General features: G+C 40.3%; 1 long non-coding RNA gene across 1 annotated transcript; it reads left to right on the forward strand.

Annotated features, from left to right (window-relative positions):
- Positions 1-8461: 8461 nt before the first annotated feature.
- On the forward strand, positions 8462-13645 carry LOC108582919. The gene is made up of 2 exons (XR_002518441.1): positions 8462-11231; positions 11974-13645. It is a non-coding gene; the product is annotated as an uncharacterized LOC108582919 (long non-coding RNA).
- Positions 13646-20144: the final 6499 nt, after the last annotated feature.

A 20144-nucleotide genomic window follows, 5' to 3' on the forward strand; every position in this document is an offset into this window, starting at 1 on the left:
TCAGAAGGCCTAAGAACCAGGAGAGCCTATGGTGTAACTCCCAGTCCCAGTTGGAAGGTGGGAGGGGGGTGAAGAAATGGTGTGAGTCTGGAGTCCAAAGGCCCAAGAACCAGGAGCTCCAGTGTATAAGGGCAGGCAAACATGAATTGTCCCAGCTCAAGAAAAGAGGGATAGTTCACTCCTTTTCCATATTTTTGTGCTATTTTGGCTCTCAATGGATTGGACAATGCACACCCACATAGGTGAAGGCAGATCTTCTTTACTCAGTCTACTGATTGAAATGTTAATCTTTTCCAGAAACACCTTCACAGACACACCTGGAATAATGTTTAATCAGCTATCTGGGCATCCGTTACCTCAGTCAAGTTGACACATAAAATTAACCATCACACCCTTCTTCTTCCCCAGTTTTTCCTGCCTGAATGCCAGTATGGTATCTGGAGGTGAAGGAGGACCCAGATACACAGTTTGGGTTCTTTGTACTGTGTAGTGATAAACAGTTTGGATTGCTCTTAAACATGACGAAAGTAAGTAATATCCTCAGTGGCTAAGCCAGTGGCTCACAGTGATGTGCAAAATCTTGCACCTTGTTTTTTAAAGGTGCTTACAGTAACCTGTGTTCTATAGAATTTACAGGAGAGCTGCTTAGGCCTTCACAAACCACCAACATGAAAAAAAAAAAAAAAAAAAAAGTTGCAAGTCTTACCTTCCCACAGGGGTTACTGACCAGACTCCTCACGCATGGTTTGATTTTCAGTCAACTCACTACTGTGGCAGTGTGTAAGTAGTTTAAGTAATGGGTTTATATCTGCTTGATTCTCGCCCTTTTATTCTCTTTATTCTTCAACTGTGTTCCAGTTGGGAACCCACTACTTCGCAGTCGCTTCTGGAGAACGGCTTAGTGAAAATGTCAGCAGCCATGATTTCAACAACTATCTCAAAGGTCATTCCATGCTGTCCACATTAACCACCAACAAAACTTTGCCAAGCAAAGCAGGTGCCATTTTCTTTCTTCCCTTCCCTTCCCCTCCCCTCCGCTTACCCCTTCCCCCTTCCTTCTCCCTTCCCTTCCCTTTTTTCTTTTTTTGGCCACCTTCCTGGCTGGGAAAGCAGATGCCATTTTCAGATATCTGCTTGGAAAAACAACAAATCAAAATGGCCGGGTGAAATCAACACTCCCTTTTATGGTAGTCCAGCTCCCAAATACGTAATGTTGGCTTTTCAGAGAAGAGTTAAAATATGGCAGGAGTGAAGCAAGATGGCTGACTAGAAGCAGCTACAATGTGTGACTCACAGAAAGGAGCAAAAGGGATGAGTAAATACAGCACCATTAACTGAAACATCCAAGTACTCACACTGGGATTGATCAGGGAAATGGCTCGACCCATGGCGAATGGAGAAAAGCAAGACAGAGTGACGGCCCACCCAGGAGTGACATGGAACCAAGAGAACCCCAATCCCTGGCCCAGGCAAACAGTGAGTATGTAACCTCAGGAACCCATGCTTTTCCTGTGGATCTTTGCAACCCTCAGATCAGGAGATCCCCTCATGAACCCATTTAACCAGGGCCTTGGGTCTGACTTACAGAGCTGCATTGAGTCTCAGCAAAACAGCTACTCAGGCGTGCACAGAGATCTGAGAACTTTACGTATTTGGGATCTGTGATTGCTGACAAAGGTGACTGCAACTTAAGCAGGGTAGGAGGTCCGTACATACCCCTGGGAAGGGGGCTGAATCCAGGGGGCTGGGCATTGTTGGTCTGTGGATCCCACTCCCATGGCACCTCACAAGATAAGACTGACTGGCTTGGAATTCCAGCCAGCCACTGGCACTTAACCTGAGACAGGACAGAGCCCCTTGGGGGAGGAGCAGGCCACCATCTTTGCTCTTTGGATGACCCAGCCATTTTAGCCTGCAGACTTTGGAGAGTCCAAACAGACTGGGTGTGGAAGGGATCCCCCAGCACAGCACAGCTGCTCTAGCCAAATGTGACCAAACTGCATCTTTAAGTGGGACCCTGATCTATTATTCTGCATTGAGTGGGACCTCAGCTGAGTCCTCGGAGGTGGACTGTAGGAGGCTACCTCCTACAGGTGTGTTCAGGCTGGCAACAGGTTTGTGCCCCGCTGGGATGGAACTCCTAGAGGAAGGAGCAGGCTGCCATCTTTGCTGAATCACAGCCTTCACTGGTAGTACCTCCAGGTACTGGAAAGTCCGAGGCAAGTAGGGTCTGGAGTGGATCCCCTAGCAAACCACAGCAGCCCTATGGAAAAGTGTCCAGACTGTTAAAAATAAATAAATAAATAAATAAATAAATGAATGAAACAAAACCCCATTCAAAGGTCAGCAACCTCAAAGATTAAAGATAGATAAGCCCACAAATATGAGAAAGAATCAGTGCAAAAACACTAAAAACTCAAAAAGCTAGAATGCCCTCTTTCCTCTAAATAACAGCAGTACTTCTCCAGCAAGGGTTCAGAACTGGGCTGAGGTTGAGATGGCTGAAATGATAGACGTAGACTTCAGAATGTGGATAAAAACAAACTTCACTGAGCTAACAGAGCACGTTGTAACCCAATGCAAGGAAGCTAAAAATAATGATAAAACAATGCAGGAACTGACAGCCAAAATAGTATACAGAAGAACATAACCAACCTGGTAGAGCTGAAAAACACATTATGAAAACTGCACAATGCAATCACAGGTATTAATACCAGAAGACACCAAGTGGAGGAAAGAATTTCGGAGCTGGAAAACTGTCTTTCTGAAATAAGACAGGCAGACAAGATTAGAGAAAAAAAAATGCAAAGGGATAAACAAAACCTCAGTGAAATATGGGACTATGTAAGGAGACTGAATCTACAACTGATTAGGGTACCTGAAAGAGATGAAGAGAATGGAACCAATTTGGAAAACATTTCAGGGTATCATCCAGGAGAACCTTCCCAACCTAGCTAAATTGATCAGTATTCAAATTCGGAAAATGCAGAGAACCCTGGTAAGATATTCAATGAGAAGATCATCCCCAGGACACATAATCTTTAGATTCTCCAAGGTCAAAATGAGAGAAAACATTAAGAACAGTCAGAAAGAAAGGCCAGGTTACCTACAAAGGGAAGGCCATCACACTAACAGCCAGCCTCTCAGTGGAAATTCTACAAACCAGAAGAGATTGGAGGCCAATATTCAGCATTCTTAAAGAAAAGAAACTCCAACCCAGAATTTCATATCCAGTCAAACTAAGCTTCATAAATGAAGGAGAAATAAGATCCTTTTCAGACAAGCATATGCTGAAAGGATTTGTTACCACCAGACCTACTTTACAAGGGCTCCTGAAAGAAGCACTAAATATGGAAAGGAAAAACTGTTACCAGCCACTATAAAAATACACTGAGGTACACAGACCAGTGACACTATAAAGCAACCACATAAACAAGTTTACAAAATAACCAGTTAGCATCATGTTGACAAGATGAAATCCACACACTAACCTTAAATGTAAATGGGCTAAATGTCCCAAATAAAACCCACAGAGTAGCAAGCTGGATAAAGAACCAAGACCCAAGGTATGCTGTCTTCAGGAGACTCATGGGCAAAGACACACATAGACTCAAAATAAAGGGATGGAGGAAATTTTACCAACAAATGGAAAACAGAAAAAAGCAGGAGTTGTAATCCTAGCTTCTGACAAAATAGACTTTAAACCAACAAAGATCAAAAAAGACAAGGAAGGGCATTACATATCATGGTAAAGGGATCAATTCAACAAGAACTAACTATCCTAAATATATATGCACCTAATACAGGAGCACCCAGACTCATAAAGTAAGTTCTTAGAGACCTACAAAAAGATTTAGACTCCCACACAATAATAGTGAGAAACTTTAACACCCCACTGACAATATTAGAAGAGATAGAAAATTCACAGATATTCAGGACTTGAACTCAGCTCTGGATCAAGTGGACCTGATAGATATGTACAAAACTCTTCATCCCAAAACAACAGAATAGACATTCTTCTCATCACCACACATCATGTACTCTAAAACTGATCACATCAGAAGTAAAACACTCCTCAGTAAATGTATAAGAACTGAATCATACCACACAGTCTCAGACCACAGCACAATCAAGTTAGAACTCAAGATTAAGAAACTCACTAAAAAACACACAACTAAATGGAAACTGAACCACCTGCTCCTGAATAACTGTTGGATAAATAATGAAAATAAGGCAGAAATCAAGAAGTTCTTTGAAACTAATGAGAACAAAGATGCAACCTACCAGAATCTCTGGGACACAGCTAAGGCAGTATTAAGAGGGAAATTTATAGCACATCATAATAAATACCCACATCAAAAAGCTAGAAAGATCTCGTTAACAACTAAACATCACAACTGAAAGAACTAAAGAACTAAGAGCAAATTCCAAAGCTAGTAGAATACAAGAAATAACCAAAATCAGAGCTGAACTGAAGGTGAGAGAAATTTTAAAAAAAAAAAAAATTCAAAAGATCAATGAATCCAGGAACTGGTTTTTTGAAAAAATTAATAAAATATATAGACTGCTAGCTAGACTAATAAGAAAAGAGAGAAGATTCAAATAAACACAGTCAAAAATGATAAGTGGGGTATTACTAGTGGCCCCACAGAAATACAAACAACCATCAGAGGATATTAGACACACGTCTATGCATATAAACTAGAAAAATCTAGAAGAAGTGGATAAATTCCTGGGCACATCGATTTTCCCAAGACTGAACCAGGAAGAAATGTAATCCCTAAGTAAACCAATAATGAATTCTGAAATTGAGGCAATAATAAATAGCCTACCAATCAAAAAAGGGCCAGGACCAGATGGATTCACACTAAATTATACCAGATGTCCAAAAAAGAGCCAGTACCATTCCTACGGAAACTATTCTAAAAAATTGAAAAGGAAGGACTCCTCCCTAACTCATTCTATGAGGCCAGCATTATCCTGATATCAAAACTGCGCGGAGTTACAACAACAAAAAAGAAAACTTTAGGCCAATATCCTTGATGAGTGTTGATGCAAAAATCCTCAACAAAATACTGGTAAATCGAATCCAGCAGCATGTCAAAAAGCTTATTCACCACAATGAAGTAGGCCTCATTTCTGGGATGGAAGATGGGTTCAGCATACACGAAACAATAAATGTGATTTATCACATAAATGGAACTAAAGACAAAAACCACATGATTATCTCAATAGATGCAGAAAAGGCTTTTGATAAAATTCAACATCACTTCATGTTAAAAATTCTCAGTAAACTAGTTATTGAAGGAACATACCTCAAAATAATAAAAGCCATTATATGACAAACCTACAGCCAATATCATACTGAATGGGCAAAAGTTGGAAGCATTCCCCTTGAAAACTGGCATCCTTGAAGACAAGGATGACCTCTCTCACCACTCCTGTTCAACATAGTATTGACCAGGGCAACCAGGCAAGAGAAAAAAATAAAATGTATTCAGATAGGAAGAGAGGAAATAAAACTATCCCTGCTTGCAGATGACATGATCCTATATCTAAAAAACCCTATGGTGTCAGCCTAAAAGCTTCTTAAGCTGATAAACAACTTTAGCAAAGTCTCAGGATACAAAATCAATGTGCAAAAACCACTAGCATTTCTTTCTTTCTTTCTTTCTCTTTCTTTCTTTCTTTCTTTTTTTCTTTCTTTCTTTCTTTTCTTTCCTTTCCTTCTTTCCTTTCCTTCTTTCCTTTCCTTCTTTCTTTCCTTCTTTCCTTCCTTCCTTTCTTTCTTTCTTTCCTCTCTCTCTCTCTCTCTCTCCCCCTCTCTCCCTCTCTCCCTCTCTCCCTCTCTCCCTCCCTCCCTCCCTCCCTCCTTCCCTCCTTCCCTCCTTCCCTCCTTCCCTGCTTCCCTCTTTCTCTCTTTCTCTCTTTCTTTCTCTCTTTCTTTCTTTTCTTTCTATGGAGTCTTGCTCTGTCATCCAGACGTCCAGGCTGGAGTGCAGTGGCTTGATCTCGGCTCACTTCCAACTCCGCCTCCCAGGTTCATGCCATTCTCCTGCCTCAGCCTCACGAGTAGCTGGGACTACAGGCACCCAGCACCACGCCTGGCTAATTTTTTGTTTTTTCAATAGAGACGGGGTTTCACCGTTTAGCCAGGATGGTCTCGATCTCCTGATCTCGTGATCTGCCTGCCTTAGCCTCCCAAAAGTGCTGGGATTACAGGCATGAGCCACCATGCCCGGCCAAAAATCACTAGCATTTCTATACACCAAGAACAGTTAAGCTGAGAGCCAAATCATGAGTGAACTCCCATTCATCATTGCCACAGAAAGAAAATACCTAGGAATACAGTTAACAAGGGAAGTGAAGGACCTCTGCAAGGTGAACTACAAACCACTGCTCAAAGAAATCAGAGATGACACAAATGGAAAAACATTCCATGCCATGGATAAGAAGAATCAATATTGTGAAAATGGCCATACTGCCCAAAGCAATTTATAGATTCAATGCTATTCCCATTAAACTACCATTGACATTCTTCACAGAACTAGAAAAAACTTTTTAAAATTTATATGGGACCAAAAAAGAGCCTGAATAGCCAAAGCAATCCTAAGCAAAAAGAACAAAGCTGGAGGCATCATGCTACCCGACTTCAAACTATGCTTCAGGGCTACAGTAACCAAAACAGCATGATACTGGTACAAGAACAGACACATATACCAATGGAGCAGAAGAGAGAACTCAGAAACAAGACTAAACACCTACAACTATCTGATCTTTGAGAAACCTGACAAAAACAAAAAGTGGGGAAAGGAGTCCCTATATTTAATAAATGGTGCTGGGATAACTGTCTAACCATATGCAGAAAATTGAAACGTCCTTACACCATATAAAAAAATCAACTCAAGATGGATTAAAGACCTAACTGTAAAACTAAAAACTATAAAAACCCTAGAAGAAAACCTAGTTAATACCATTCAGGACATAGGCACATGGAAAGATTTCATGACGAAGATGCCAAAAGCAATTGCAACAGAAGCAAAGACTGACAAATGGGATCTAATTAAACTAAAGAGCTTCTGTACAGCAAAATAAACTATCAACAGAAAACTTTGCAAACTATGCAGCATCTATAAGGAACTTAAACAAATTTATAAGCCAAAAGCAACCCAGTTAAAAAGTGGGCAAAGACTGAACAGGCACTTCTCATGCAGCCAGCAACCATACATGTGGCCAACAATCATATGAAGAAAAACTCAACATTACTGATTATTAGAGAAATGCAAATCGAAACCACAATGAGATACCATCTCACACCAGTCAGAATGGCTATTATTTTGACTATAAAAGTAAAACAGACAAACAAACAAAAAACAAAAAACAAAAACACAAAAACACATGTTGGTGAGGTTGTGGAGAAAAAGGAATGCTTTTACACTGTTGGTGGGAGTGTAAATTAGTTCAACTATTGTGGAAGACAGTGCGATTATTCCTCAAAGAATCATCTAGAAACAGAAATACCATTTGACTCAGCGATACATTACTGAGTATATACCCCAAATCGTTCTATTATAAAGACACATACACATGTATGTTCATTGCAGCACTATTCACAATAGCACAGACATGGAATCAACCTAAATTCCGAACATCAGTGCTAAACTGCATAATGAAAATGTGGTACATATATACACCATGAAATACTATGCAGCCATAAGAAAGAACAGGACCATGTCCTTTGCAGGGACATAGATGGAGCTGGAGGCCCTTATTCTTAGCAAACTTAACACAAGAACAGAAAACCACATACTACATGTTCTCATTTATAAGTGGGAGCCAGATTATGAGAACACATGAACATATAGAGGGAACAATGCACACAGGGGCCAAAGAGAGGGTGGAGGTTAGCAGGAGGGAGAGAGGACCAGGAAAAATAACTAGTGGATACCAGGATTAATACATGGGTGATGAAATAATCTGTACAACAAACCCCCATGACACATTTACCTATGTAACAAAGTTGCGCATCCTGCACACGTACCCCCTGAACTTAAAAGTTAAAAAATGTAAAGAAGTCCTACAGAGAGACACACCTCTTGCCTGTTCAGGTTCCAGATTTTGAATTTGACCTTCTCTCAACTCTGTAGAATGCAGTTGAGATGCATAGAAAAACTATAGGACTATTCACACCTATTTGCTAACAGTAGGTGTTAACTCTTTTCTTCTTTTGTTCCTACTGCCTTACTTCTTGACCTGTCTTCCTTCTCCCCTCCTCCCTCTCACCATTTTCTTGTATCATTGCCTGAAGTCAGGAGTAAAGCCCAAATATTAAAACATCCGGAAGAGGCCTGGTGCAGTGGTCACACCTGTGATCCCAGGGCTTTGAGAGGCCAAGGTGGGAGTTCACCTTGAACTCTTGGCAGAAGACCAAGAGTTCAAGGCTGTAGTGAGCTCTGATCATGCCACTGCACTCCAGCCTGGGTGACGGAGACACTGTCTCTGGAAAAAAAAAATCTGGAAGAGAAATGAAAAAAAAATTACTTGCAATATGAGTACATTAACTTTAGCCATTCATATGCATTTTTAAATCTCCGGGTCTTTGAATTCTAGCAAAATGTTTCTCATTTTTCATAATGTTAATATCTTACATGTCTGTGAACTAGAGGTTTATTTTTATTTTTTTAGATTTGGTATACTGTTGGACAGTGGGAAAGGAAAAAGTTCCCCTCTTACTTTTGGTGTTTCTTCCATGTGGAGGGAATGTAATTACTGTAACTCCTGATCTTCCTCCACCTCTTTATTAGCTCTTCCCCAGGGGAGTCGTTTTTTTGATGGGTAAATTTGAGATGTAAATACCTGAGTATGCTCTGCTCAGCTTGTCTTCTTCCTTTGGGCAGCTCAGTTCGCAGGAGTTGTTGCTATGCTGTGTTCTCCAGGGTCGGCTCTCCTGTATCCCCACCCAGGGAAGCGGCTCATAGTCCACTACTTCCTGGGTAGGGGACAAGGGGGCCCAATTCTGGAATTCATCTAGTTAACCTATTTTTTCCAATCTACTTTTATCAGTAGTAAAGTTAATATTTTGTTTGTCTATGTGCCACTGCTTTGCTTCATTATTTACGCATATCTCAGGTGGGAAAGAAGGGTGCTGTATTGGAATCCTCAGTGACTCACCATATACATCCCATTAGATCTGCTGTTGGCTAGAGGCCCCATTAGCCACCTTCAATATAAATGAATCAAATGCAAGACTATCTGTATTCTCTTATATTTGAAGTCTTTTAGATAAGGATTTTTTTTTTTCTTTTCCAAGATCATCAAACAGACACCACCTGACTTGCAAGTAGAAGGCTCAGAAGAAATTAAGAAGTTGTCCTCTCAAAAATAACCCACTATCCCTTCCGATAGTTTTACCACTTGAACCAATACAATCAACTTACTGATCTTATAATGTCTGCACACTCATTTGGATTTAGGATGCCCAATAGTCAGTATATTCCACAGTGTCTATTTACAGTCTATATTATTTATGCCAGACATATACTAATGGATCCTTGATGCTGGCAGTAACATGACTTCCAGATTAGTGAAGCAGGAGGAGATCTGAGTGAGTGTCTCTCTCCTCTGAACTTCCATACCTGTCTATTGGATCTTCTTTTGTAAAATGCTTTATTTTCTACCATGTTTTATGATTATTTCTGGTTTTGGTTATCTTCTCTGATGGCGTTTCAGCAAGTCTTGTCAAGTTATATGTCTCTTTGGTCTTTGTTTTCCATAAACGATGTAATATTTCTCAAAATTCCATAATTATGTTGAAGAACAATAGAGAAAGTGGGGCAAAGGAAGAGATGAGGAAAACTAGGAGGGAGTGATTCTCTATAGCCATTGTGAGAAACTTTCTCCACATGGAGAGGTGCAGCAGCAAGATCAAAGGCCCATGCTCACTCAAAATCTTACGTAGAGATACTCCATGCAAAGGCTGAGAAGTCTGCACTCAGCCTTTGCACAGATTGGAAACATAAGCAAGCTGTTGGAAGGATATAGGGGTATCTGACTCATGAAACCCAAGGGCAGGGCATGTAGCCTGGATACACAAGAACATGGAACTAGCAATGGAATAGTGATGAGGAGCCAAGTCAGAAACACATTCACACAATCGCTCTCTGGAACTCCAGGGTTTCTTATTTCTTCTGCTCTCTGGGTGTCTGCTTTATTCTTGTTCCTTCTGTAGATTGGTTTCTTCAGTTTATTCCACTTGTGCCTGGCTCATCACAGTCACCTCCAAATGCCTGGCTCAGCCCTTTATTGACCTGACCACATGAACTCGACAGAAACAAACTTATGAAGTCTCTCAAGTCCCAACCTCAAATTCACAGGAGATAGAATCCGCTGCACCTCTCTCCCAGGAACCCTCCAACTCTGTGGGTCAGTTGTATTCACCCATAATGCCATCTGGCACTGGGCAAAGGGCAGGGTCATATCTGCTTTTATTTGGAGCCTTGGTAGGAACATATTCTTGTGTAGAAGTGGGCAGAAAATTATTGGTATCTTTAGCACACTTTCTGGTCCCAGAAACATGATCAAACTGAAGGATCCACCCTGCCTAGGATGACCTTTCATATGTTTGGTGAGAACTGATTGAAAAACAACACGTTTGGGTGTGAAGTTAAATGGAGTTTTAAAATATGGCCCTCTAGTAATGATAGTTTCTTTACCTTTTGTTTTAGGTATACTACAGGTTAAAAGATAGTAACGGAGAACTTCTGCTTCTAGGAGGATGAAGTAGATACACTTTTCCTGTTTCCCACTAAGTACAACTAAAGACCCAGGACATTATGTAAAAAATGAACACTAGAAGACATCAAAAGGTGGAGGGAAGGCAGTACATTGGCTTGGAGCCTTATGATATGAGAAACAACACAGGTGAAGTTCCCTGAGTTTTCTGAGTTATCTCAGACATGGGACTGAGGAAGCCAGCAGCCCAGAAATACCAAAGGGCACAGACACAGAAGGCCACCTGCAAAACTCTGGCCTCTCTATGCAAAGGACCAGGAAAGGGACAGACTAGCAGTTGGAAAACTTCTAGACAATAGCCACTCTACTGCAACCAATCACAGGAAAAATTGTGGTTCTACCCGTACCTCCACCAATGAAATGGGAAGTCTAGACTTCTACACTTGCCAGGTTGTCACAGGCACCCTACACCCTCAGCTGGAGTGAGGAGACCAAATAAGGTATTAGAGGCTGCCTAGTGGGGAATCGAGATCTTCTCCAGTACCCAGCAGTAACAAAGTTAACCCCTCCTTGGTGTGGGTGGAGACCACGGAGGGAGCTGAAACACGCTTCCCTCCCCAGCAGTAATGAGGAGTGCCCCTTCTCAGGCATCAAAGCAGACTGAGTTGAGAACAGGGACTTCTACCTCCATTAGGTAGTAACTGAAGCAATAACTCCTTTCCTTTGCTAGAGAAAACCAGCAAAAACAATGTTTAAGTAACATTCAGAGTCTTAAAATATGAAGTGATCAGATTTTACAAAAATTACTCATCATAACAAGGATTTCAGTTTTGCAGTTACTAAAAATCTAAAACCAGGAAAAAAAAATCCATAAATCCTCATGTGACTGTTAAAGTTTTCTGGGGGGGGGGGTGGGGGGGGAGAGGAGCCAGGTTCTTGTTTTATTATCCAGTCTGGAGTGCAGCGGTGCAATCATAGCTCACTACAGCCTCCAGTTCCTGGGCTCAAGGAATCCTCCTGCCTCAGCCTCCTGAGCTGCTAGGACTATAGATGTTCACCAACAGGCCCAGCTAATTAATTTTTGTAGAGATGGGGCCTTGAACACCCAGCTTCAAGCAATCCTTCTGCCTTGGCCTCCCAAAGTGTTGGAATTATAGGCGTGAGCCACTGCACCTGACCACAAGTGATTTAGATTGGAGAAAAAACACAGCTGATTAGTCATTTGTTATTTATTTGTTTCAGTGTCTTTGAAGAATGTTACTAGAGAGAAGCAGGTACAGCCTTGTGATTATTATGCTTTGAGCTTGATGCTTTGTTGAACACATAAAAGAGCCCTCATGATGAGAGATTGGAAGGAGAATGAAGGAAAGGGAGCAAGATCATCCAGAGAACCATGAAGTAGTGACCTTGAATGATGAGATGAAATGTGTCCAGACAGAATGAGACCTGTATACTTGGATTTTTTTCTAGAAATATCTGGAAAACAAAACAAGAGAAGTATTTGTAGCTTTTACTGGAAAAGATTTTTGTATTTTTCTAAGTAGATATGTTAGTTGCCCATGTTAGTACAATTTTAAAATGTTTTAAAAATCTTAAACATTTGTATCTCTAGTGTACATTGTTGCTGATTTTTACACAGTTTTGGGTAAATTTTGAACAGTTTTTAAAATAGAAAAAGATGACATTCTTAAGAAAAAAAATCACTACTAACTCCTTATTTTACATCCTCCCATCCCCTAGGTCTGGCATTCATCAGCATTCACACATCTGCAGAAGGGGTATGAGGGAGAAATGACTTCATCAATTGTGTCACCAAGTTTTTCTTCTCTTGATTCCTGAGAAGAAGAAACAGAGATTAGATGTGTTTACTTAAGGGTAAGCACTAACTGAATGCTTAGTGAGTGGCTAGATGAATATCTGAAAAAAAAAATGGTTTCTGTAGGCTTTGGATTCTGCTAAATGCTTATGCCCACCCAGAATGCTCTATAAAACCTTCACTGTTGTTCTCCTCAGGATCAGCCTTCCTGAATTCACCCTATAAACTTTTAATGAGTGACCTATTTGTAAAACTCCCTTCCAGACTGGCAACTACAAGTTGATAGAGAACTTGAATGCCTTTTTCCTTCTAACCTCCTTTCCTTATACCTTCCCCTATTGAATCTTACAAGAGGGAACACACACGCACACACACATACACACACACACACACACAACTCATCAGCCAAAAAAACTTTTAAAAAGTAAAAATAAAAAATAAAAAAAATACAGTACTCAAAGCAGCAGTCCACAGCATTTTTGTGCTGTGATTTCTGAGGGAGATGAATTAGGCACATTGTTTAGTTTGTTTGTTTTTGTTTTTTAACAGTATCTGCTTTTGCCCATGTGGAAGTTTTTTGATGTAAAACAAAAGCTCTCGATTAAATGCTAGAACCTACCTAATTGTTGAAGTGTAGAGATAAAGTGACATACAATGATACTTGGAAACAAAGAAAGAATTGGGGTCTGTTCTATTTTGATTTAAAGTAGGCAACTAGCATGCATTAATGGCTCTTAGCTGTCTTTTAAGATAATTTTACAAATACAGGAAATGTCTTATTCTCTTGTCCACCCAAAGAATAGCCACTAAACCCCATCCCCATTTTATTTCTTTCTTATTGTTTATTTTGTCTTTCCTCTGAAATGTATATACAAAATGTAAATTAAATTAAAATCTGAATAAACAAGAACCAAACTATAAAAAATTACTATTCATCTATGTTTAATTAGTAGATCAGCTGATACTATAACTCCCCAAATGTGCATAATTATGGGAAGAGTAGTACAATATAAAAGGGTACTGTTTCTTTTTTTACTGTTATTGTTCCTTTGATACTTTTCAAATATTGAAACCTCCAGCAAACAATGCAAGTACAGTTTGTCATTAAAAAGCTATAATGCGCTAAAGAAAAGTCATTCTTTTTCCATATGCTCTTTACAGAATCAGAACAATCATTTCAATGAGAAACTAAAGTGCTCCTCTAATTAGAAAACTTCAGTGGTCTTTTAAAAAATTCCAACAAAATTTAACATCATTTTATAAATTTTCTAAAGAAAAAGGAAATTATTTATAACCCCATTATCTTGGTACAATGTTCATTTTGGCATGTTCCTTCCAGGCCCTTGACCACACGCACAGTTATTGTTATTTATTCAGGTAAATTTGCGTTCTATTTTTCTTAAGTGTTTTATCTTAAATTCTATTTTTATACAATTGTCATAATTATCATTTGTAATCATTTTTGTAATCTCCTTTATGGGAATTTAACACATGGAAAAAATACAACAGAAGAAAAAATATATAAAGATGTCATGGTAGCCTTATTCAGGAAAATAGCAGGATGAGCATATTCCTTGGCTGGCAGTGATAAATCATGGCCTGTATGACACTGGATGGAATATGATGTCAGTGCTTTCAACAGTAGCCGGAAGAATGAAGATTCTAATCATGGCTCTTGGTCAGCTCAAGGGCTCTGATCGTTAAGCTGAATTTCACAGGAGGTTGATTCATCTTTCAGTGCTGCCTCCTGTGTTAGGTCTCTTACAAAAAACCTCACTTAACAGATTGAATAATAGAACTAGAGGCGGCCCAGGAATGGCCCAACCATTTGTGAACATTTAGAGCAAAACAAAAGTGAAACAAGCCCCCATATTTGGCAGTACCATAAGCAGAAATGAGTGGACAAGTTGTAGACATTATTCTTTCCCATCAGGTTTTTCTATAAGGAAGGACTAATGTGCTGTGTTGACTTAGGTCACCTGGCTGTGGAAACCAGAAGAGGAGATAGGTAAAGGAAAAATTTAGAGAGACTGGATTAAACTACTTTGAAATGTTGGATGCTGGCAGCCTGAGTGAGGCTGGTTCAGTTTAGTTCAGAATTTTCAGCTGCCTGTGCTGAGCACAAACTGCAACTGTTTCTTCAACAGAAAGAGCCAAGATTATGACTGATGCCAGGGTGTCTTTGAGTTCCGAACAATGTTCATATAGGTTGGGCAAATTGGCTAAGTCATATCGAGGTGTTGGGTTTTCATTGGATACGGTTGTTTATTGTTCCTTAGATGCTTTTCAAATATTCCATTGCACTGGAAATATGTTTAAGAAATGTTTTAATTAATGTCATTACCTTTAATAAAGACTCTTAAAATATGTCAAAACAAAACCCCCAAATAGAGATGGATCAGACGGTTCATGCATAGGTTTGCTGTTCACTGATATATCATTAATAAATGTTCCATTTCCCTCATTTATGGTAAGTTAAAGGAAAATATCTTATAATTTTAAAGGCATACTTATTTTAAAATAAAGTGTCAAGAATAATTACATACTTTTCTTTAGTGCAATGAGATGATAGCCTGAAATGTTAATCTGTGCCTTATTCCTTGGTCTTTCTTGTGACTTCCTGCCATGTGCTCCCTAGTCAGACAGCAGGGAAGGTAGTACCAACAGTTTTCAAGGTGTGTTCATTATAGTAGTGCGAAGACTAGCAAGTAAAGGCCTTAACTAACAAAAAAAGTCAATGTTCAGTTTCAAATTCTCAAACACAAACTTGACATTCATGGCAAGGATAGTAGTGTAAGAAATAAAGGTTTTGAGTTGTAAGAAAATTGATGTCAAAGTCAGAATGCTGAAGTCTATGCCAAAGATGAGAGACACAGAAGAATATTGGACAGATCCAGGTAGCCCACCTTCCTAGACTAGATAATGTTACTGCAGTTCGGGGAAAGAATAGAAAAAAAGAGCCATAGTTAGACGATGGCATGAGGGAATAAAGAACTCCATGCACACACTTAAGGATACAGGAATGCTTTGCAACTTTGCTTTGTTCCTGGGTGGATCTAGGAGAGAGAGGTGAGGTTTCCAATTTTTTTCCACATCATGGTGCGGGTCATATTATCTAGGCAACATGACATGGATAACATCTAAAACATTGCCCTGTTTTTAAGATGGTCACAGAAACAGGTAGAGAAGGCTTTTGGGCCTGCAGAGCCCCAAGGTTAGCACAAGGGTGACACAGAGAAATACTTTAGGAGTTTAGACTGAATACCAGATGGAACTCAGGTCATTGGTGGGTGTTAGCTAGATAGATGTTCCACACTAGGGCCCAGTGAGAGCAAGGACCAGCAAGATATACCAGCATGGACAGATGGGGGCAGATGGGTGGTTAGAAGGCATCTGATCACCCACCTGCCCCCATGCCTGGATATTAGAGATCCTTTTGCATCTTGGAATCAATCTCAGAGAAATGGAAAGAGAATGGGGAAAATGTTCTGAACTGGCAGAGGAAATTCTACTTGACTAGCATTAATTTTGTGTCATTCATAGGATAACAGCTCAAAAAAGAAATTTAGTTATGGAAAAATATATATATATTTTTTATTTTAAGTTTTGGGATACACGTGCAGAACGTGCAGGTTTGTTACATAGGTGTACATGTGCCATGGTGGTTTGCTGCACCTATTGACCCATCCTCTAAGTTCCCTCTCCTCGCCGCCACCCCACAACAGGCCCTGGTGTGTGATGTTCCCCTCCCTGTGTCCATGTGTTCTCATTGTTCAACTTCCACTTATGAGTAAGAACGTGCAGTGTTTGGTTTTCTGTTCCTGTGTTAGTTTGCTGAGGATGACGGCTTCCAGCTTCATCCATGTTCCTGCAAAAGACATGATCTCATTCCTTTTTATGGCTGCAAAGTATTCCATGCAGTATATGTAGTATATTTTCTTATCCAGTCTATCATTACTGGGCATTTGGGTTGGTTCCATGACTTTGCTATCGTAAATAGTAATGCATATGTGTGCATGTGTCTTTATAGCAGAATGATTTATATTCCTTTGTATTCCTTTGGGTATATACCCAGTAATGGGATTGCTGGGCCAGATGGTATTTCTGGTTCTAGATTCTTGAGGAATCACCATACTGCTTTCCACAATGGTTGAAATAATTTACATTCCTACCAACAGTGTAAAAGCATTCCTGTTTCTCCACAGCCTTGCCAGCATCTATTGTTTCTTGACTTTTTAATAATTACCATTCTGACTGGTGTGAAATAGTATCTGATTGTGGTTTTGATTTGCATTTCTCTAATGATTACTGATGTCGAGCTTTTTTTCATGTTTGTTGGTTGCGTAAATGTCTTCTTTTGAGAAGCGTCTGTTGATGTCCTTTGCCCACTTTTCGATGGAATTGTTTTTTTCTTGTAAATTTATTTAAGTTCCTTGTAAATTCTGGATGTTGGACCTTTATCAGTTGGGTAGAATGCAAAAACTCTCCCATTCTGTAGGTTGCCTGTTCACTCTGATGATAGTTCATTTTGCTGTGCAGAAGTTCTTTAGTTTAATTAGATCCTATTTGTCAATTTTGGCTTTTGTTGCGATTGCTTTTGGCATTTTTGTCATGAAGTCTTTGCCCATGCCTATGTCCTGAATGGTACAAAATGTCACTCAAGGATGCTGGAGAACAGCAAAGATGGGTGCCTGCTCCTTCTTCTTGGACCTCTGACCTCAAAGACCACCAACCGGATAACAGTAGGATTGCTTCTGTAAAGGGTGTCTGAGAACTCCTGTTGGAGGGTCTCACCCATTGGGTGGCATGGGGAACAGGATTCATTTAGTGAAGCACTTTGTCCCTTGGTGGAGGGGGTGTGCTTCGCTGGGGGAAACCCACTATTCTGGGCTGCTGGGATTCCTCAGAACTACCAGGAGGAAAGGCTAAGGCTGCTTGTCTGCAGAGACTGTGACCACCCTCCTTCTAGGGGCTCAGGCCCAGGGGGGTCGGGGTTCTGTCCCTGAATCTCTGGCTGGAATTGTTGGAGCTCCTGCAGGGAGGCCCCACCCAGTGAGGATGGATGAGTCAGGGCCAGGCCTAAGGAGCCATTCTGGCCGAAGTCAGCCACAGCCAGTGTGTTGGGCTGTGGGAGACACCTCTTGTGACCAGGCCATCCAGACTTCCTGGCTCCAGCAGGGTAAAAGCACAGCCTGGAGCTATAGAGATGGATGTCTTCCTTCCCCTGCCCAGGGAGCTTAGCAAGTTAGGCAGTTATGAGTCCCAGTGCTGGCTGCTGCCCCTGTCCCAAGGAGCTCAAACGGCTTAGACAGCAGGCAGCCACAGCTGTGGTGCTGGTTGCCCCTCCCACCAGGAACTTGGCAGGCTTAAGCAGATTGTAGCTGTTGAGAATCTGTGCAGCTCTGGGGTTGGGATCCTAGGCCCCAGTGGCATTGGTTTGTGAGTGGGATCTTCCAATCCTTGAGTTGCACAGTTCCGTGGAAAAAGCAGTTTTCCCAGCTGGATAGCATGCTCACTCACCGTCTCCCTCCACTGGGGCGGTGGGGTCTCCCTTGCCCTGTGTGGCTCTCAGGTGGGCACCATGCTGCTCTTCCTTCCTCCCTGTGGATCATGCTGACGTAGTCGGTTCTGATAAGAGAATCTGGATACCTTGGCTGCCAGTGCAGGATTTGCATGCTATTGTGGTTCTTTTTGATGGGAGCTTCTGATTGCCGCTGCTTCTAGTCAGCCATCTTTCCACTTTCTGGAAAAATATTTTTTACGTGCCTGAATTGCAGCCTATGAGATTCAATGTCTCTACATAGTTATTAGTATAAAGATCTAGTCAAAAATTTGTATCAGAATCTTACACATTCAAATAAAATAAAATATCTTAAATTATATATAAAAGTTTAAATATCAACCTTTGGGGAGGAGGTTTTCACTTTATAGCTTAGTTCCATCAAGATTTAACACATTTGGAAAGGGTTCCCCTTCTAATTTCAACAGTGTTCTTGTGAAATAAATGTCAGTGCTATTACAGTAGTTTTCTTGGTGGAGAAAATAATATTGTGATGTAAAACTAAGTTTAAATGAAGACCTTGATTCAGAAGAACCAATAGGCTACAACTAGGCTTTTGCCCTCCCCTTTCTGGGAAAATGTAAATCCTAAATACTGGGTCCCTGTAATGATGCCTCTGTTTCTGTTTCTATGAGAAGAGCCTTCCCCGTAAACCATGGACATGCTATTTCAGCTGTTGTGTTTCTACAGTCCCATGGCCATAGATAATTGACTCAAAGGTGGACAACTGATCCAAGCTAGGTCAATATAATTTTCTCTTCTGGAAATTCAAAATGTAAAATACACAGACTAGGAGTTTTAGTAGCTGAGACATATGTGGGGAGGAAGGAACTCATGTAGTGAGGTTCCCACTGGAGTCTTGAAGCCTTGATTTTCAAAAATCTTTGAATTTCATGAGCCAGTCTAAAAATCTTTCCATTGTTTTTCCTTAAGTTAGCTACATTGGTTTTTGGTACTTAAAACTGAAAAAGTCCTCGATCATTCTTCTTACAATAATATCTTCACTTAATGAAAAGAAAAAATTGACCTTAGGCAACAAGGCCCTACTACAATGTCTTGGATGAAATCAGATTTTGACTGGGGTGGTGGCCTCTATTTCCCTGAATACACAAGACTTTTCCCATCCCTCTTCAAACATATACAGAACACACATAATACAAAGTGTTCTTTTTGAAATCAGCTCACAATTGTTGATGAGCCAGACCTGTACAACTTAGTCCTTGTCCCAGATTATAGTTGAAAATATTCTTGAAAGTTTTACAAATCTGATTTAGAGAACATTCGTATCTGCAGATGTGTTTAGAAAATATTAGGTTGGCTTGAAATTGAAATTAAGATTCCAGGTGCTCTTTTATGGCTTATTCCTGCCAATTATGTATATTGTATATTTTTACCATTACAGAAAAATAATAAAGGGGTTTTGAGAGCACTTATGGGACAGCACATCCTCCTGCACAGCTGCTTTTTTTTCTTTTTTCTTTTTTTCTTTCTTTTTTTGGTTCTCAGCTCTGTCCGCTGTGTCCCCTGGAGTGACCCATCCAGACCAGTGGCCAATGCCTTGCCCATCAGGAAACCCCTCATACCAGACAGTCCTATTACTTTTGATTTTTTTCTCTTTCCTTTTCTATGGATGCTGTAAGTGTGCTATTTAGGTAGAAGGGAACAAGACTTAAATATTTTAATTATAAATTTTATTTATAAAATTTAGAAGTTTGCAGAATGAACTGTGAGCTGCTTGTTTTTTGTCTGACATGTAAAAAGCTTGTAAGTCACCATGGTTGTCCTCACAATAAGACAAAGCTAAACAAACTGAAAGCTAACAAAACTAACAGTTCTTCTTAGATCTGTCAGAAGATTGAGATAATGGGGCAAGATGTTGCCCACAAAATTGGAGAGACAGGCAAATACAGAGAATCATAGCTTACTGTGAGCAGAAGCCGGTATTGGGTAGGAAGATTTGAACTATAATTGACCAATTACTGGATAAACTTAAGAGTTAAACACTCTGGGGGACAAGTTTTAGGGGTTTCCCATTTT

Source organism: Papio anubis, chromosome 15, assembly GCF_008728515.1.
Source record: "Papio anubis isolate 15944 chromosome 15, Panubis1.0, whole genome shotgun sequence".
Lineage (NCBI taxonomy): Eukaryota > Metazoa > Chordata > Mammalia > Primates > Cercopithecidae > Papio > Papio anubis.